Source organism: Daphnia pulex, chromosome 9 (genome assembly GCF_021134715.1).
Source record: "Daphnia pulex isolate KAP4 chromosome 9, ASM2113471v1".
Taxonomy (NCBI): domain Eukaryota; kingdom Metazoa; phylum Arthropoda; class Branchiopoda; order Diplostraca; family Daphniidae; genus Daphnia; species Daphnia pulex.
In genome coordinates, this window is record NC_060025.1 from 3,415,838 (window position 1) to 3,433,121 (window position 17,284).

A 17,284-nucleotide genomic window follows, 5' to 3' on the forward strand; every position below is an offset into this window, starting at 1 on the left:
TTGCAAGAAGATCAAATAATTTTATCGATTTTGATTAAAAGAGAGCACCTTACTTTCAATGAAAAATACAAAAATTTAAATTTTCGTAAACTTACTTGAAACTCCTTTAGATAATGCTGGTTTTTTATTTCCATTGTAAATATGATTAATAGCACCCGAAAATTTCAAACGATAAGCAGTTTTCAACAGCAAATTTTTGAATAAATCAATATCAGTTTTCAATATCATTATTCCAGAGTTCAGAAATTTCCTGTTGGACCAACAAACAGTTTTTTTCGTATGTTACGTCTACTATACCTACCACATTTCGTTTAAACGTTATCCCCATTCACACGATTTGTCCTAAACAAGAATTTTCTTTTTCCTCGAAGTTTCGCTAAAAGTAGTAATTGGCAGTGTGCTATTGCCCTATTGGTAATGATGATAATGACATATAGTACAGTCATTTTAGCATTTTAACCCAAAACAAATTGTTAAAAGCGACTTTTTTTTAAAATGAGCATTATTTATACCAATGTTTTCTTACTCTGTGTAAAACCCGCCTAAGAAAAAATAAAGGAATCATAATAAAAAATATGTTTAAAAATTAACTTTTTGGTTTATGGTGTCTTTCTATTGAACATTTTTAATTTTAAAAATACAGGGTTAAAGAGAATTGCAAGATTAAGTTAAGTTTCAATTTTGGTTTAATTTAAATGTAATTTAATATTTTTAAAAAATTAAAATCTATTGAAAAATCGGTGAGCCGTCGAAAATTTCTTCGCGCGGTTTAACATGGCGCTTATGGGGAAACGAAAAGTTTTAAAATCTCTCCCATTTGTAACCTAAACCACCTAAAATTACAAACTTAGTCTCGTTTTATTCACTGTTTCTTCTACTTCAAGTTTCTATTAGCTTTTTGAAGGCGGGACCGATTTTTCTTTAAGTTATTCATGTTTTTGTAGACCCCCCCCCCCAATCGTCATTTTCAGTTTTAGTAATCAACACACCCGCTGGGAGCTTCTTGTTGCAAAAGTTGCAGCGGCTATGACAAGAACCCCCCAGCGGGTGTGTTGATTACTAAAGCCCGGATTTTTAGAGTCCTTTTCCGGATTACGATCCGAAAACGACCTCCGGAAAAAAGGGGTATTTCGGTGCGGTTGAGTTTGTTAAGTTTCTTGTTTTACGGGACTGACGGAGGCGCTGCTCAAGCCGGCCAGAAGGGTGGTCGAGCGGGAGATGCTGCACGCATTCAGGGGAGAGGGGTGAGCTCAAGGGGGGTTTACCTGGTCATAACATACGATCCCATATTTTCCCTTCTTTGTACATACCAATGGTTGGTCTAGTGGTTATCAACCCGGGCTTCAGTTCGGAAGGGCCAGTGTTCAAATCTCAATCAAGTCGAAATAGAAATTTCTTCTGAAAATTATTGAAAAATTCAGCATCAATTTTCTTCTATAAGGATAAGGATGCATCGAGGAGATCATATCCATGGTAAAACCCACAGCACCCACCCAAAGACTAAGTATATATAAGGCCGAGAAGGACTGGAGGGAATGGGGCTACTTGAAATCTCTCTAAAGAACGGACAGGGCTGGCCTTTGGCCCTTGGACTTGTGTTTTTTTGTTGTTTCAAATTTTTATATTTTTCGTTTCGTATGATTCGATTGTTGTCCAAAAAAGTACATGAAGTCGAGAATTATGCCTACGAGGTGGCCCGCCCAATTTTATACATAATCCAGTCCCTACTAAACCCCTGTGTTTAAAAAAACGTGGGGGGAGAGTAAGCAATTCCGTAGACCCGGCAGCAGTGCATGGCTCTCATAATCGGAGATCTGAACGAAATCAATTTTGAGGGTGGGTAGGGAAAGAATACTAATTGTTTTAAAAAATCGCGACTCACGGGTGCCATAGAAGAAACGCAGATCTTTTTTTAAGACCGTTTGCGTTTCTCTAGCATTTCCCAGTGAGTCACAATTTGAACCTAAAGTAAGCCCATATGGGCCTCTCTACTGTCCGGATACTTTTGGTTTCGATAAAAACCTATCCTTCCCATTACTTTAAAATTCTAAAAAAATTAGGATTGTTCCTGGCACCCGAGAGAACCTACAGAAAAATTTTCATTCAAATCGAATGAAAATTTGACTACTTTTTCGCCTTGCGAAAACAGCGTTTTCCCATATAGTTCTCTAGGGTGTCCAGATACTTTGGGTGCCTACTGTACATGTACCATTAACATATATTTTTGGTTCGAAAATAACCACACTAAAATCAATTCTATTAACAGTTATCCAACTATAGGTATTGAAAAAGAAGTCAGCATATTAAATGCCAGTTCACACCACAGCCATCTAGAGACAGTGACACAGATAAGAAAGTTATAAGGGATTGTTGGTATTTCTGATTTAAAAAAAAAGAAAACTAAAGCGATTGCCAGTAATACAAATTAAGCAACAGTACTAATAACAAGACGGCCTTGATAAATTTTTAACTGTTTGTTCTGATGAAAAATAAAATTAAAGTGAAAATTCCCGATTCAAACAAAATTATTATTTAATGATGAAATCGTAGAACATCTTAATAGTTGTTGTGCGGCCAAATTGATATTAAATATTTGCTTAATATATCACCGACAAGCCAGTCATGGAGTGTTCCTTTTGGTAACAAGAATAAGATTTTAAAAATTACTTGGAGCTAGTTATTTAAAAGAAGTAATCTTAGAGAAGTTTAACTACATAAATTATTTTCTGTTTTTTTTTTTTTTTTTTTTTTTTTTTACCCAGACAAAACAGACAAAAACAGCGTCTTTGTCAGAAATTAATATTTCTTCTTGATTATTCGTTTAGGACTACTCCTCGTTTGACATTTTGTTGAGCAAAAATTAAAGGATACACAGCAGTCATGATGTCACTGACGTATTCGGAAAAAACTGCCCTACTAACACGGCTCAACAACTTTTTGTAAGATGCAATAGTAAATATGGGATGCATAGATCCAGGTCGCAATTAAGGGGCGGTATATAGCGTAGGTACAAGATTCCTTCGGGAATGTCCTTCGGGAATTTTTTTAAACGTTAAAGAGACAGAAAATCAAGGTTAAATAGTAGAAAGTAAATAGTATACATACTATTATGTTTGGAAAATTCTGTTTCCCTTTATTTTCTTAAATGATTTGATTCTTATGAACTAATTGACTAATAATCTGTCAATATTATGAGTGGTGCGACTTAGGTGTGGCTGAGGCTTCGCCCCGCCACCCCACGTCGCACTTCATGTTTATATTAAGTTAAAGTAACAGTTATTACTATAGTAACAATACAATTATATCATGCGGTCACATGTTGCATTACATGAGTCTTGGCTTATAGATAGCGAGCTACCATCATACCCATTTTTTCCCTTCCAATGATATAACAATGACGGTCTATTGGTCACCAACCCAGACAGCCATTCGCATGGTTCGGAGTTCTAATCTCGATCAAGTCGGAAAGGAAAACTAAATTTGTAATTTTTGAAAAATTCCTCTTAATAAGCTTTCGGAGGTAAATGGAAGTGGAAGATTGGTGGTAACTCTTCACGACCGCAAGAAGATCTTGATGACCGAGAAGAGGACAGAGAAAGAAGGGAGAGATGACCCAGAGCTTCAAAATGAATATAATCTAACATTTTTAAAATGTTTCTCAACTTCTTGGTTGATGACTTATTGTTAAAAAAGGAGGCATGGAAATTTTACTTGGACAACCAAATTTATTAAAATCAAGATAAAAAATAGTAAACAAAAAGAGGTAATAATACAACAAAAAGGGTTAAAAAAATAAGAGTGGGAAAATACAAAGTAAAAAGAAGAATAAAGACGAAATCGAAATCGAACATAAAAACCAAATCAAATAATTAATACTCTCCACTCCCATAGCAGAAAACTTGTCTTGCTAGGGAAAATCCAAACTTTTTTTCTTTTTGTTTACACTGAGCATGCACTGACAGTTGGAAGGTTACGCAAAAAAGCGAATTCACTAACTAGGATTCGGCAACCAGCTAGGTAACAAATACGCAAATTAAATTTCTAAAACAGTAATAAAAACAAATGAAAACCCCGTTACGCAATGTATTAAATTTGGACAGAATTATGTACAAAATGATTCAGGGAAGAAACGTATAAAGGATTACAAAATGGACATTAAACCCTCTGAATTTCACTACTAGCTACTACTATCCTACCCCCTATACCTCACACCCTATATTGTTAAGGACCTTCGTATATAAATATACCTCAGGGATAAATTTATTCGGATCTAGGATGGAATCGAATGAAGAGTATCCATCGTAGATTCACCAGCGTATATTCATTAATATACTGATTGTACGTCAAAGTAATATACCCAGGGGTATGATTTTGTTGTGATACCATTTGTTACATACACATAATGTACATAACAGTATAACCATATTGGGTACACTGTGGACGAAACTGCTAAACATATCTCAATTTCCATTAATACCGAACATTTGTTCCAATTTTGTGTGTGGTCAGAGATAGGAGTTACAGAATTAAAGGTCATCAGTAGTTCAATCCTGGGGCAAAACTTTTAAATTTCATCTCTAATAGAAATCATATCCAGAGATATGCAATTTAAGGATACTGCCCTAGTAGAACAAGATATCTTACTCCTATCTTTAAGATATATATATGTCTAGCCGATGTATTTAGTTCTCTAAGATATCTATATAGATATCTTAGAGAATATTGTACATCAAAAAGTCATATCAAATTTATATATCTTTATAGATATCTACCAGCTAACTGATAGATATATTACGAGATATGCAGATATATTACGAGATCTTCAATAAACCCTCATTAAGAAGTCTTTGTACTTGTCTTATAAATATCTGCTAGATGTATTTGAAAAGACATCTTTCATTCATTATTTCTAAGTTGATATATTAGTAACGCTGTACTTCTGTACGTAAATAAAAAAATTGTGCTATAACTGTTAATCTTATAAGTTAAAAGAAATATATTTTCTAAAAAGTTCCTCTCATATCTTATATAAATATCCCACTTTAAAGGCGTTGCAGTTAGATTACGCCACAAAACCAGAAGAATAATTTTGATATGCAAGTTAATTGAGCACTGTGAGCATGCAAGTTGTACACCTTACTGGTGTGTGATAAGCTATGCCCTTTCTAAACAGTCCATAAGCTAACAAACTACGTTATCAAAACTGAGCATTTATTAATATTATTACTGTGGCGTGCTGGTATCGCATTAGCTAACCGTCTTGAAATTCCGGGTTCAATTCCCGAATACGGCTAAGCTTCTTTCTATGTCAGATCAATTCGAAATTGTCAATAACATAATAAAGTAAAATTAATAAGAAGAAAATCTAATGAAATGGGATATATAAGAAGAGAAAAGAGGTTAAAAGATGGAAGGGGCATTAATATTTATTACTAATTTTCATCAAGATATCTCCAACCCATGACATTTAGCTAGTACAAAGCTAGTACAAAGATAGTTAAAAGATATCTAAGATGTATTTGCCATAGATGTATCGCTATCTTTAAGATCGTATGAAGATATCTTGTTCCACTAGAGTGTGTACACGCAAACAGTGACATACAGATTGTAGGAGAAATAAGGAGAAACATAAAGCATTGTATGGATATGCTGTTTGTATCTCCCTTATCCTTGGGAGTACACTGAAGTCATATCCAAGGTACATCGCTGTGCTAGTTCCATCCTGAGGTCTTTGAGCGATGAGGACGTAATTTGAGTGATTTCTTTTTTGCTAGCTTGATCTTTGTCATAGTTATTTTTCACTTTAAGAATTCGCTCTTAGCTTTTTCATATATCTGGTCTTGCATTGAAATAACTTCTTATTTTCTTTGTAATATCCACGTAACAACAATTACATATCTATTTCATTGTTATTAAAATCAAAACAAGGGATACGTCCATTCCTTTTCTCTCTGACACATCAATTGGGGGCCCTGAGAAACTCCTGGGGAGTCCAGTGCCCAGCCATGACAGAAATCTTCTTTGCTTTAATGTTATCCGCTCTTTTACACAAAAGTAATTATGATAAAACATTTCATCAGTTTAGGAGGTGATCAATTTTTCATTTTGTGTTGTTATTGTATAGTTTCAGTAATTTCATCTTGAAGAAATCGTGTAAACACTCCTTCGTGTTTTTTCCAGCGCTTCTCCTTCTCAGTAGAAAAGACGATGTTGTAACATTTTGTTAAGTTTTCCTACCTCTGTAAGAGGCCTCCTGTTTAACAGACCCACAAGCTCGTAGAGAATAGTGCGGAATGTCTCCTTCGTTGGTTGTCGCAGGCTTTACTTTTCTTCACATAACGCCGCAAAAAAAGACCATTATTTGGTCAAAGGGAAAAGCGTTTCGTGCGCTCCTTCGAAACGAGGCATTCAAGGGGGCTGGAATTTCCTCTCCATTCCTTTGGTATGGACAAACTGATTTCTCACATTTGCTTCTCCATCGTTCTTAACAACACATGGCTAGCTGCAGGGACACATACAAACTTCAGAATTGAATTTTTTTTGTTCCAGTTTCGGGGTTGTGTGGACTTAACGATCACTTCCTCACTGTTGTATAAATGTCGAAATAAAACAACAGTACGTGGGCTTCTTCTGGGGAATGTCCAAGTCCACGAAGTTTGGTTCGGGTGATCTTTTTCCCGTTCGGAAAAGGACAATCTGGACCTTTTTCACATTCAATTGTTGTGGTAGAGAGAGAAGATTCTCCCATCATCAAGAGCGACCATTTTAATGCAAGACACAGTCTTTTTGAAAATTATTGTACTTATAAAAACCGCACTGAAATATAAGCAAAAAGAACTCTTAGACAGATAAAACAATATTGATGACATACGGTTTGCATACCGCCGGTATGCAACGGACACGATCACTCTTTTTCGTTGTCCCGCTCCATCAATCCCGCTCTTTCCCCAATTTTTCTACTCCGCTTCGATAACCATTCGAATCTCTGGCCATATTTTCCGTTCAAATCCCGATAAACGCTCCGATCAAAATTCTTGCTTTATATTTTTAAGAAAAAAAATGTTTCGCTTATTCTAAGAGTTTTTGAATGAAAATGAAGTTATTAATTTTACATACTAAATTTGTTGAATTAATTTTAGAAAAACTATAAATTTAAATACTATCGGTGATCAGAAAACCCTTATCATTTCTATTAATCCAAGCATTTTTCCTATTTAACATTGTAAATTGATAGGAAGCTTGATCGGGATGATTATTCGCATCGATCCGATCACGATCCCTTCTTTGGTTGTTCATTCGATCAAATCACCGCTCAGTGATCGCTGATCGATCGGGTCATCGGAGCAGAAATTGAGCGCACTCTGTCCAACCGGTATGATACCGGACACAGGTTATGCTATTTTAGAAAGAAAGAACAGTGATTATTTGGAGGCGTGGAACGCGGCTCAAACCAATGCTTTTTGGTAGAAGTCCCAAACCGTACCAAAGTTATCCTCCATGAAATAGTTGAACAGTATATTCTTCTTGAAATAACAATCGTATCTGATTGTTGGAAGGGTTGTGACTCGCTCTCTAGATTGTAATAAAACCACAGTGAAAGATTTGAAAAACGAACTCCTAGAGAGATAAAACAATATTGTTGACATAACTTTAAGTTATGTTATTTTGGAGAAAAAAGGTTATTTGGAGGCGAGGAACGATGCTGAAACCGATGCTTTTTTGTAAAAGAAACAACCGTACCCGATTTACCATCCTTAAAATAGTTTAACAGTATATTTTTCTTGGAACAACAATCCTATCTGATTGTTGGAAAGCTTCTAACACGCTCTCGTGAGTGTACTTGGTATCTCCTTGATGTACTGTACTATAATATATAATTTTTTTGAGTTGCCCTTTTAGGTTTAAAAATAAAAGAGAGAACCACGTAGGGGAGACCGGACCCACTTGGGACAGTTCCGGTTTTTCCCCGATATCTCCAATCCCCTTACGCGAAAGAGAATTTTTTTTTGCAAAAACACGCTTAAATAGTTATCACACACCAAAGATTTTTTCAGTTACGTACCTTAAAAAGTATAAAAGTTATTGAGGTTTGAATTTTAGAATAGACAGGGTATTAAAAGAGGGATAGGATGAATAAAAAATTATGAAAAAATCAGGAAATGTAGATAATAATGTAGTTTAACCCAAAACAAATTTTGGAAATTATATCTTTAAAACTGAAAAAGTTTTCTGTTGAAGTCAATATATTTCCCATTGTCCAATATTACCCATTGGAACTGTCCAAAATGGCCTCAAAATCATGCCCCCCGCAAATTAATTAATTGTAGGTACACCAAAGCACCTAAAAATAATTTTCTTACACACAATTGTAAAGGATAAACAGTTTTACACACTGATGTGTTTAGAAATTTTTTTACTCAAACAAACTTGGAGCAAGATCAATAATTCGGGTGAAAAATTTTGCAATAATTTATCGTGTTTTTTTCTTCCTCCTATAACTCCCGTTCTACTGTCGGGAAATTAATTAAACTACACAGGATCTAGCATCATCACATCTAGAACAATTCGTGTGAAATCTAGAATTTGAAAGCAATTTTACTATATTTTAAGACACTGTTCAACTTGGAACAGTGTCCAACATGGGTCCGGTCTCCCCTACTCACGTATTTGATTATAGGTGCCCCCCAAAATAACATAGGTAATTAAAGTAATAACAAGGTAATTTAAAGTTTAAACAATTTTCAGAAGACTATTTTCCTGAACGAGATCCTCGAAAGAAATTTGAAAATCAGAATAATGTTAACTATATCATGTAATAATATATTAAAATAATTAAAATAAAAAAGAAATGTAAAAAATAAGAGAAAGACGAGCTGGGGTTGCTCGATCTCTATAAATTTTTTAAAAACTAAAGAATTTTTAACTCAATATACATTTTAACGTTTTTGCCGTTCCATCCGTTTACCCTACGTTCATCTGTATCAATTCCAAAGCAATGCTTCGAAGAAAGGAAGCTTCGGCAAAAGTTATCTAATGAAGTTCCATGTTAAAAAAAAGAAATTTATATGTAAACAAAGTACTCACATATCTTTTAAAATAACGTCTTCGTCTTTATCCTTTATGGTATACGCAATCTGGTATCCCATTAATATGAAAACGAGACACTTTGTTCCATAATGGATATGGAGTCAGTCACAGTTTGCACCAAAAAGGCAAGGTTAACTCCATGGAGAGTTCCTTAACACTTGATTGAGATTTTTCTAAATCTTTCCTGTGGTATTTAACCAGGAGTGACAGGAAAGGATATCTCCATTTAGAATTTTGTGTTGAAGTATAGCTTTAATGTGGACTGCAGTTATGGGCCAGGACAAGTCAATTCTTCCCGTCCTGATTCCTGGCCCACCTCCCGAAGTTTTGATGTTTGGCCCTTTTGATGGCCAAAGGATTTTGCTTAATGTTTTAGATATGCTCAAAACCTGGCGTGAGGTGATCTGGAGAAACTAGTCATGCAAAACTTATAACACAAGAGTACCATATTAGCAGACATTATGATTCTTGAATGCAACAGTTTACGTTTGAAACGAAACTTTACTGGCATTGAAAAATTTTTCATCAAAATTTTTGTTTTGTGTGGCATTATTTGGTGTAAGTAAATTTTTTAATAAATATGGAATAAATAAGGTGAAAATATTAATCTTGAAACACTATAGAAATAATTACAGATTAAATACTACTTTCTATTTGTTTCGTGTTTTAAATAGTGGCTTTTGTTAAATTTAAATTAAAAAACTACTTTAGGGTCAATCCACGCCAACTCGAAAGATCGAGGGCACGCCCATCTCATACATTTTTTTCTTATTTAGAAGGTAGGTCACTAATGACGTAAAAAGTCTATCCTCCAAATTTGAAATGTTTCTGATGAGCCATTTCAGAGTTATTAAAATTTAAAAATGCGTTTGTTTCTATTGTTTTTTTGTTTGTTTGTTTGTTTTGTTTGTTTGTTTGTTTTTTTAATTTGCCGTGCGGCGATTTTGAATCACGGGAATTGTTTTTTTCCGATTTTAATGTTGTAATTTATTACAGAAATACACTTTTGTTGTAACAGATTAATAAGTAATTTTTTTCTCTATCGACCTGTTGTATTTACTCTCTGTAAAACGACATTTTTACTGTAGTTATATTAGATTCAAGTTTTTAATCTGTCCCTGGCCAATAAAATCAAAATTTTTTTGCACATTCGCATAAACATTTTATTTTATTAATGTAAAGGAAATGTCAATCAATGAAGGGAAGAAGGGGGAGACGAGGAAACGTGGGTCCCCTTTTTTTCGTACTCCCTCCTCCCTCCCATTCGTCCCATTCTCCCTCTTTTCCTCGTTCTCCCCGTTCTCGCGCTACCAAGGAACGGCGCCATGCTGCGTTGCCAGATAAAACGGCTGAAGAAAACCGATCCGAATGAGCCCTATAGGTTTTTTATGTATAGAGGGGTTATGGACGAGATTTGGCAATACCGCAATTTTATTTCAGAAATTTTTTTCGAAATTCAAAAAGACACAAGACAGGCCAGGAAAGGTAAAAAAATTTTCACTTTTGGAAGGAAACGGACACAAAATGATCGAAATTAAAAATTTATTAGAAATGATATTTTGGGTAATCGCGATTAAGATCATTTTAAAAAGATTAAATTGTCTATCTAATATTTTATCCAAACAAGCTTCTACTTTTTCGTTTTTTTCGGTTCAGCGCAGTATTCATCATAACTAAAAAAAAACGAAAAAGTAGAACTCGTTCTGAAATTTTTTTCTGTTGAGTTTTTTACGCACAATTTTTACATCAAACGATAGATCTCAGCTAGACCTATCCATTTCTATTAAATTTTTAAAGTTTTGACCAATAATTTAGTCGCAATTAAATTTTAAATTTTGGCCTAAATCTAGGGGGAGGGGGGTTTTTTGTTTGGGTTTTTTTGCATAATTTTCCTTAAAATTATGCTTTTTGGAATTACCGTAAAACAGTGCATCGAGTGATGCATAATAATCAATTTTATATGGTGTTTTTATTACGAAAAAATGTAAATGATTAACGACCAATCAGCTGCTAGCAGCTGAAGGCCATTTTGATTGGGGGGAAATTCGAATGTCTGATGATAAATTCAAAAAAAAGCTCATAAGGTAGACACAAACATACAACATATGGAGTTTATTATGATGAGCCTAATGAACAGATTGATGATGTAGGGTTCGTAATGTATTACTTCACTTACTTTTCCGCTTATGGCGCATTATTTCAACCGGCTTGGTTGTATTACCTCTCATTGATGTTCAACCGTGACGATATTAAAGACGGAGCGAAAAAATTTTTAATTTTTAGCACGGTATATTCTGACATCAGATATCTCATTTACACAACATACTTCAAGAACTTAGAAAAACGAAATAATTTATGCAGGCCATGATTGCACTAGAAAGACGATCTTCAGTATTTTCGGTCTAGTTTTCAGCTTATTTGCAAGCTTATTTGCCCTGAATATTGGAATATATAATAAGCATTCTCATACAAAAAAGAAAATATTATTACAATAATTGAATACACTATCTATAATGCATTGAATATTAGTTCTTACTGGAGATAGGTTTAGAATATGTTCATAATTATCCTCAACTGCGACTCAATTCAGTCTGCAAGCTGCTGGGCAAAGAAAATCCTGTGAATATCTGCCGGGTTGTAAAGTTGAATGTTTTACATTTGTTACGTTATAGTTCAAAGTGCAATTTTTATCAACTTAAAAACAGAGATAATATAAAATCAGAAGGCCTAATAATTAGATTGGAATCTCTAATTGACTGAGTAGTCAACTAAGAAAGGAAAAACCAAAAAGGTTATTTTATTTGCCTTCATTTAGGCGATTTGGCTTGCCAACACTGGTTAAGAGGAGCATAGTCATAATAGAAGATTGGTACTCCTGCAAATTGGAAACATTTTTAGGGAATAAAAACTATAAATGAAACAGAATAATTCCTGCAGACCACAAAGCGATTAATGTGTCTACTACAAATGCCTTTCCAGCTTCCTAGCTGGTCTCTTTTCTTCCATCACAAATAGAATGGTAAACCATCAGGTTCTATGTGGAAATAAAGAAAACTTAGGAGTTAGGACCAATAATGAATTCACTCAATAACAACAATTGCTAAAGCTACGAACAAAATAAATTTGAATCAAATTTGAAGTTTGTGTTGATGTGAGACTCTCTGTTACGTTACTATGGTTACCTGTGCCGACATCATCTAGATGATGCTTATCATCTAGACGATAAGCATTGCCATCTACTAGGGGAAAAAGTGACGGCGCAGCTACATGATAAGCATCATCTAGATTTCTACCGACCATGTTGATTTCAGATCAGCAGGAACGAAAATCAACTTATTTTGGATACCTAGTCACGCAGGAATACCAGGGAACCCAATCGCAGACCAGCTAGCCAACAACAGAAGAACAGCAGACGACGGCGAAACGATATGTCACACACCCAACATGGCCGAACAACTAATGAAAATCAAAAACAATTATCAACACAAAGCTCTAGAAAAATTAAAAAACAATTCCACAAATCAAGCCATCACTCAACGAACAAAAATGAGGATGGCCAGCTGGCACACCCACAAAAACAGAGCAATCCAATCCTCACTAATCCGGCTAAGAAGTGGCCACAACAAACTAAACGGCACAATCAACAAATGGGACATGGATATCCAACCGAAATGCCCACACGGATGTCCAAAACAGAAAACTCGACGCACGTCCTCCTCCACTGCCCTCACTACTCCGTAGCTAGGAGGGAACTGAAACACGAGATCAAGAAACTCAAACTTCCTTTTGATGTTCCAACTTTAACCGGCGTCAAATTCTTCATCCCTAAACACACCCAAGAAGAAATTACCAAATCACTCATAAATTTCATCACAATTACTAAAATCATTAAAAGAATTTAAATTTGTACCCCAAAATATTTTCTAAATACGAACGCCCCCTCCCAATTTTCTTTGTAACAAAATTCATGTAAAACCTAAACACAAATAAAGAAAATGGTGTGTAAGGGCCCCGACAATGGCGGCCCGTAAACTGTTACCAGTGATAACCAGCCATGGCCAGAGACACCTAAAAAAAAAAAAGCTTAGCAGTTCTGAAAAAGGAGATAAACGGAATTCAAACAAAAAATGTTGCCGCTCGTAAATCTTACTACAACTAATATAATGATATACGTGTTAAAAATCACATCTGTCGTGGCAATATAGCATCATTTTCATGGATATTGACAAATGCTCAATGGAGTTCTTAAAGTCGTCAACCCTGCTATAACTAAGTATTAGTAGAGAAGTCGCACGACTTTTGGCTCTGGGGAACCGTAGCAACTTTAAAAAAGGTCTAAAGTTTCAAAAGGCACAACCGAATGAAAATATAAATGTTATGTTTTGAGATTCATATTTTGCGATGGCATCGCTGTATTTTACGCCAGCATCTCAGTTAATGAGGCTACACCGTCGGTAGAAGAAAGCTCTGTCGATAGTTAAATTTAAAGAAAAAATAAAATATTCAATAATGACGATTAAATGGATGGATCCCATAAAATATAGGGAAGAATCTTTTGTTATAAGGGGGATATTCATATCTCATATTTAACCAAATAATACAGATATTTATTTCTTATGCAGTAATATTTTTAAAAATGTGGCACATTTACCAGGTGTTCATCCGCAGGTGTTTTAAATTCTTTTTTCCGTTTTTATCAAAATAAGCCTTCTTTGGGGTAAAAGGGCGAGACTCATAAGTTTACGAACAAGAAATTGAAATGAAGGATTATAATGATAAATAGTGGACAGACCAATTAAATGCCGGCGTCGGAACATTGCCGTGTTTATTTTTTTTTTAAATGTAACCTTCGTTTGGTAATGATTTATTGAATGCTGAATATTAGATCAAATCAAACAAAGATATGAAACCAAATTGGTAAAACAAACAATTATTATTATTGTAGAAAATGGGAAGTGAGTGAAAAAATGAAGAATGAAATGAAAAATGATTTTAAATTCCACTGTGAGCACGAGCCCGAGCCTTACTACGCGTGATCATGCCTTCTGGGACAGATAGATGATGCGCCACATCTCTAGTGGAGGTCCTAAAGAAGGAAAACATTTTAAAATTCAATTTAAATATAAGCCAAACAACTTATTGAACATTTTACTTTGTGGAGCTTGGTGGTGTGGCCAACTCCGTTTTAAGTACCTCTGCACTCTTGGCACGACCTCGTTATATATTAGATATTAGTATAATATTAGATATTTAATGCTTGTTTAATGCAAGAGACAAGGAAAAATAACAATGTGTACGAAACATGAAAGAAAAGAAAAAAAGAGACAAGAGAGAAAGAGACAAGTTAAAAGGAGAGACGAAAAAAAAGACAAGCCAAATTTTTGGATTTTTGGGGAACAAAACATTGGTCAACTTAAGTCCGAGCAGCGAAAAATATCCCCTCCCTTACCATTGTTCCGGTCACACCAGAAAAAAAAACAGATTAATTGATGTGAACAGAATGAGGATAGTAGCCAGTGGTAGAAATTTTGGTTGATGGGCTCTTTCATCCATGTTGATCAAGGTGATGTAGGCACATATCACCATCTGGAACACCAAGAAAGCGCAATGAAAGATGCTGATGCCCAGCCCTCAACCAGTCAGTCCCCAGTCAGTCCGCCAAAGGCGGTTACTGTCATTATACTCAGAAAGCTGTATTGTAGCGTAGTGGGGGTTCAGGTATGTTCTATTAATAAAATTAAAGTTAATTCTTAGGAAAATTTAAACTATTCATGTAACTGACCACGTGAACGGAGTCAGCATTGGGAGGGGAAGAAGCATCAGTTGAAGTAGAGCCCTAAATTTTAAAAAAATAACATTTTATCCTTTCCATTTTACAGATTCTATTGGACTTACGGATGGCCCGCCTTGCTTGGATTTAGCATCACCTGCCATGATGGAAACGGATAAGTAAGTTACCACGCTTTCTAGCGTTAAAAGTAAAATCTGGGTATTAAAAGTTATGTCGTGTCAGACTACGAACCACGTCCACAAAGAGTTGGTAAGGGATGTCGATAACGGAGACTTCACCCGTCAACTACTCCCTATAGTTGCTGCGAAACAAAGCTTGGAAGTACTCGATATTGAGACGCAAAACGACCTTGTGGGCCTTTTACAAGCTACCACAGGGAAATTTAAACGTCACATCATCGCAAAGTTCTTGTCTCTACAAAAAACGATACAGATTAACAAAAGATATCACATGGAATTTTAAGTGAACCACAAGCATACTGTTTATCTTGACAGCTCTAAAAGTTGTTCCTCAATGCGTGAATGTACCGCTCGTAGGTGATACATCTAAAATTTTACCGTCACCGTCGTCCAAGTTCACGAAACGTGGAAGGCAATTGGGAGTGGTAGCTATATCGTTCATTGGAGCACAGCAAGTTAGTCGAAACCAGTTTACGGACCCCAAAGCACTTGTAGAGCGATTAAGAGTTATTTCGTACGTAGAAGTTTTCTTCAGTGGCTGATGCTTACCGTTAAAACGACAAATAAAGGTGACAGTCTTCGAAGCCGGTGGAGCAAGCAACTCACAATTGATGGTAAACAAGCCGAACGACCGCTCCGTCACCGTTGGCGTTTCCGTCTCTATCTTCAACGACGGCAACGACGAGTACGATAGATCCGAAGAGAATGAGTTGAGTACCGTCTCGGCCTCGGGATGTTCTTGAGACATGTTTGGAAAAAAAATGTAGTCTGTGTAAACTGCAGTGTCCAACGTGAGAATTAATGGCGGGAGTTCAAATAACACGGTGCCTAAAGACAGTAGAGTAAAGGTATAATCTCCATCTTCTTTTAGGGATAAATCATGAGAGTGTAAACTTACAACAGTGAACAATAGCTGGACTGAGGAATACGCCAACGAGACCACCGACCTGGTTGTCGTTTGAGGGAAAATTTTTTTGGGAAATTCTAGCTTTTCAAAACTAATTCATTTTATTTAAGAATAAAAATTTTGAAACCGGCGTTACCAGAATCGACCGTTTTTTACCGAATCTACCAAAATGAGTAATGTGTGCATATAGAGTATAGTTGTGGGTGATGCCTCTCGAGTCATTAAACGGTTGCCATATATTGGGAAAAGCAATAGGTGATTGATTTTTCTCGCCATTCAAAAACCGTTTCAGAAAAATTATCAACACCCTAAAAGAGAAAACACAAAGAAATCCTGTGTACGATATAGAAACAGCTTTGAGTACAACTTTTTTTACCGAGGTAACTTGTCTACAGACTTACGCATCGTGGAAATATTTGAATACATGAAATATTTGCATACCTGAGGATGAAGATGACTCCTTCGAAAACGTTGAATCCGTTGCCGACGACGTAGTTGAGCGGACCCTCGGCGATGACTTTGAGCAACATCTCAATGGCGAAGATGGCAGAGAAAATGACGTTGCTGAATTTTACCGTTAGCGTCAATTCTTCCGGCTATTTGAGTCCATGAAGTCAAATAAAATATATATATTTAAAAATAGGAACACAACCAGTCTATTAAAGAAAAAACTCAATCAAAATGCAACTGACATAAATACACATATAAATAAAATAAATAAAAAAGGACATGCAAAAAGAAATGGGGGGGGGGGGTTGTAATAAAGTAGGGGAAACGTCATTCGTTCCAGTTTGTTTGAAAGCCCCGAATGGCCACCACTACCATCCCGTCAAACCCCCCCCCTCCCACCTTCGCCAGTAGACATAAGAAATGGACGTCGATTTTTGGGTCGGAAGAAATCCAAATTGTACATTTACGTTATCTTCGCCAGTGTGCGTTGAATAAGTGAATCGAGAAAATAGGAAACTGGATGGAGGAACCATTTCCGCCGTTTAATGCAAAAATACATGGAGGGATCAAGAAGAAATCAAATAAAATCAATGGCCACACCCACACGCACACAACTTTTATTTTCTGACGCATCAATCCGTCGGTCGAGGATTGAGACCGTTCAAAGATTAAGTCACAACTCCATCATACCCAGGACAAACACGGGGGACCTTTGGGTTACACTTTTATCGACAATCGGCCAAGCGGATCACGCGATAGACACCGACTTTTAGACTCGCTTCTTTACTGCCAACAAAAATAAAGTGTCTTATTCGATCCCCTTTTTAGTGAGCTGTTACGTAAACCCAAAATAATAAATAAAAAACGGGG

At 35.7% G+C, this 17,284-nt stretch overlaps 2 long non-coding RNA genes across 4 annotated transcripts; both read right to left on the reverse strand.

The window, feature by feature from the left end:
* Positions 1-11,356: 11,356 nt before the first annotated feature.
* Positions 11,357-13,335, reverse strand: LOC124202581. 2 transcript variants are annotated; one of them, XR_006878239.1, is made up of 2 exons: positions 11,624-13,335; positions 11,357-11,522 (listed from the first exon to the last, which is right to left on the reverse strand). It is a non-coding gene; the product is annotated as an uncharacterized LOC124202581 (long non-coding RNA). The 2 variants fall into 2 exon arrangements; XR_006878240.1 differs by having other exon boundaries at positions 11,357-11,550.
* Positions 13,336-13,937: 602 nt separating this feature from the next.
* On the reverse strand, positions 13,938-16,587 carry LOC124202590. 2 transcript variants are annotated; one of them, XR_006878246.1, is made up of 7 exons: positions 16,406-16,587; positions 15,956-16,272; positions 15,607-15,885; positions 15,358-15,545; positions 14,983-15,292; positions 14,870-14,923; positions 13,938-14,812 (listed from the first exon to the last, which is right to left on the reverse strand). It is a non-coding gene; the product is annotated as an uncharacterized LOC124202590 (long non-coding RNA). The 2 variants fall into 2 exon arrangements; XR_006878245.1 differs by having other exon boundaries at positions 15,358-15,885.
* Between the last annotated feature and the right edge of the window lie 697 nt (positions 16,588-17,284).